We start from the raw sequence: 3,531 nt of genomic DNA on the forward strand, positions 1-3,531 counted from the left end.
AATTGCCAGGCAAAACTCGTTTTCAGATATTCTTGGTGGGGTTGACCCTGCTCAAGGTATTCCTGACGAGCAGTACTTCGATGAGTTGATGGCAAGGGATTTGCTTTATCAGGAACGAGCTTCGATAGCTCCTCTGATGGAGGGTTATACAAGTACTTATAGAAAATCGACATAGACGCCACATTGAAACGTTCCTGGGTCAGCTGTGGGGTTTTAGCTTTCATGTTGCCAGAGGTTGCTGCACGCACTGCTCTATTTTGAATATGTTGGAGTGGAGCAATGTGGCTTTTTGGTGCACCAGCAAAGAGAGGACATGCATATTCCATGACAGGTCTGACGCACGAAATGAATAGTGGCAGAATAAAATCATCAGGAAGAAGACTTTTGCATCTTAGGATAACTCCTAATTTCTTTTTGCAAGAGGATCTAATTTTACTGAGATGCTCAGTCCATGAGAGATCCAAAGAGAAATTAACTGCAAGTAGGCACAGTGCATCATCTCACATTATTACCTCTCCTTTGAAGACGAAATCAGGATGGGCCCTCATATTAGACGCCTTAGAAATTAGGAGCTCTTTCGTTTTCGATGTGTTAAAACTTACAAGCCATGCATCTGCCCACGCCTAAATTTTTACCAGGTCAGTCTGAAGCTCCTTGTGGGGTTCACTGGGATCTTCGTTTTTTGCAATTGATGTTTTTGTTGTTGTGTCATTTGGTAAAGTATTTGGACAGTTTGAAGTCAGAAAACAATTCCTTCTAGGTATGGTCACTATAAAATTACAGAAGAATAGCAAGGTATCTGGAAATTTTGTTAACTAACTAATTAAATAACAAAAAAAAAAAAAAAAAAAAAAAAAAAAAAAACAAGTATAAAGTAAATGTAATGTTTCATTTAAGTGTTTTTTCCAAATGTTAATTTTTTTTTTTAATGACATATTTTCCAAGTATTAAGTACTATTATTAGGTAGTGTTTCATTTAAGTGTTTTATGATGATTGCTGATCAAAGTTTATGTTATTTGTGACTTTCATTTATGTCATTTTACTATGTTCATGACAGTATAGTTTGGCTTTAAAATACACTTCTCTGTCTATCTATCTAATATGCAGAATAATTCTACCAAACATATTTTGCATGCAGAACTGCTATACTTTACCCCCCCCCTAATATGCAAATATATAGCCCAAATTTATTTCTAAAGTAATGAAAAAACTAACAAAAAACTGTGTGTTCTCTAATTTCAGTAACAAAATTTGTTCTCCCCTATGGAAATAAAAAAAAATACAACTCTAATAAAATCCTCAAATTTGGAAAGCCTTAATTTCCATGGGGGGGGGGGGTGTGAGGGGGGGGGTAGACGCCTAGAACCTTTGGGGGACACCACTTTAAATGTGAGTGGATATGGAGTAGATGAGGTCACTTTCATCATATACAGCAACAATCTGGGTTCTGTTGGATAAGAAGCTGTGAATCCACTGGGCAACATGATTTTCTATCGGATGTACTGACAGCTTGATCATCAGGTAGCGGTGAGACATTTTATCAAAGGCCTTAGCTTGATCCAGTAGGAACAAGTCAACTGGGAAACCCTGCTCCAGTAGATCAGTTATAGATTCATAAGCTAGTATAAGATTTGTTTCAATAGACATGCTTTTCCTGAAACCATGCAGACCACCAAAAAGAAAGCCATTCTTGGTCATATGTGCTATGATTGCATCATTGATTATCCCTTTAATAAGTTTGGCCACAACTGAGGCCAGGCTAATAGGTCAATAGTTCTCAGGCTGGGTTCTAGATCCTTTCTTGAATACTGAAGTAATTATGGCTGTCTGCCAATCTGCAGGTAAGCTACTACTCTGAAGAGGCAGCTTGAATAGCAAACAGAGTGGCTTACCTACTATATCTGCAAGTTCTTTAAGGAGCCTGGGATGCATAACATGGACCTTTAGCTTTGCTGGGGTCTAGTTTACTTAACATTTTCTTAACTTATTTTATTCAATAAAGGAGGAGGCCATAGGCTTGTTGCAAAACAAAACACAAGAAATGACAGCTCAAACAGCAGCACTGCAAAACACAAAACAAAAAATAAAACAAAAAAGTTCATCAGTAAAAAAACAACTATAACTGTTTTTCATAGAACTCAGTTACAACAAGAGCACTCTTAAATGTTGCACTGGTTGCACAGAAACTACAGTATCAGGTAGACTATTCCAAAGTTTTGTTGCTCAGTTAACAAAGCTACATTGACTTATTTTCTTGTGCACTTGCAGCTGATACAGTTTCAGTGGCTGAGTATTGACTAAGTTTGAAGAAATCAGCCCAGTCCACATTATTGACACCCTTCATAATATGGAACGTATTGATCAGGTTGATCCTATCCTGTCAAAACTCCAGAGAAGGAAGTCCTAAACACTCCAGTTGATGCTGATACGGTAAATGGCTTAAATATGGCACAAACTTTGATGCCCAATGTTGAACCTTTTCAATTTGCTGCAAGTCACATTTCTATGTAGGATACCACACAGAGGAACAATATTCTACCACTGGGCATACTATTGTCTTGTATAGTGTCATAAAAGTGTGAAGGTTAAATTTCATGAAACTTCTCTTAATTCGAAGCAGACTATGATTAGCATTTCGCAATATTGTTGAAACATGCTTATGAAACTTCAACTGGTTATCAAAGTGAATACTTAATTCCCACACGGTATCTGCATGAAACAAGTATATCACCAAGAAAATAATGATAAGTTGAGCTTTTTGAAAAGTAATGAAGTACAAAACGTTTTTGATGGTTTACAAACATGGACTTCAATTTACACCAATCATTTAGGACATTCAGATCCTCTTGAGTAAGGCTGATGTCTACCAGGGAGGTAACACTTTTATACAGTTTTATATATATTGTCAGCAAACAGTTTGACAGTGGAGTGACAAAATACTTCAGGCAAATCATTGACAAACAAACAAAATGCACTACACTTGAAACTGCACTACAAACTATAACTTGCTGGGAATGGCCTGATAAATAATCTGTAATCCACATTAAAGTTCTACTGCCTAGCTTATACTTTTCACATTTTTCAAGCAACAAACTAACTGAAATTTTGTCAAATGCTTTACTGAAGTCAATGTACAAGCAATCAAACTTCAAACTAAAATCAGCCATATTTTGGAAATCTTTTACAACTTCTAGCAACTGTATATTGCATGACCTTTTTTTTCTGAAACCATGTTGTGAAACATGCCATAATTTATTTTGCTTGAAATAATCCTGTATCTGACAAGAACTCTAAAAAAAACTGAGATGTTAGAAATTGGATAATAATTTCCAAATTGGGACTTAGTTCCTCCTTTATGAAGTGGCTTTATGACTGCTTTTTTCCATGCTAAGGGGCATTTACCACTTAATAGACAATGGTTAAACAAAAACACAAGAGGTTCAGCTAAACACATGGCTGTCTTCTGAAGAAAAGCATTAGAAATACCATCTATATTTTAAGCTTTATTAACAGAAAGGTCAAGGAGAATT

This window comes from Artemia sp. Qi Xiang Cuo, chromosome 2 (assembly GCF_049724085.1).
Source record: "Artemia sp. Qi Xiang Cuo chromosome 2, ASM4972408v1, whole genome shotgun sequence".
Classification (NCBI taxonomy): Eukaryota; Metazoa; Arthropoda; class Branchiopoda; order Anostraca; family Artemiidae; genus Artemia; species Artemia sp. Qi Xiang Cuo.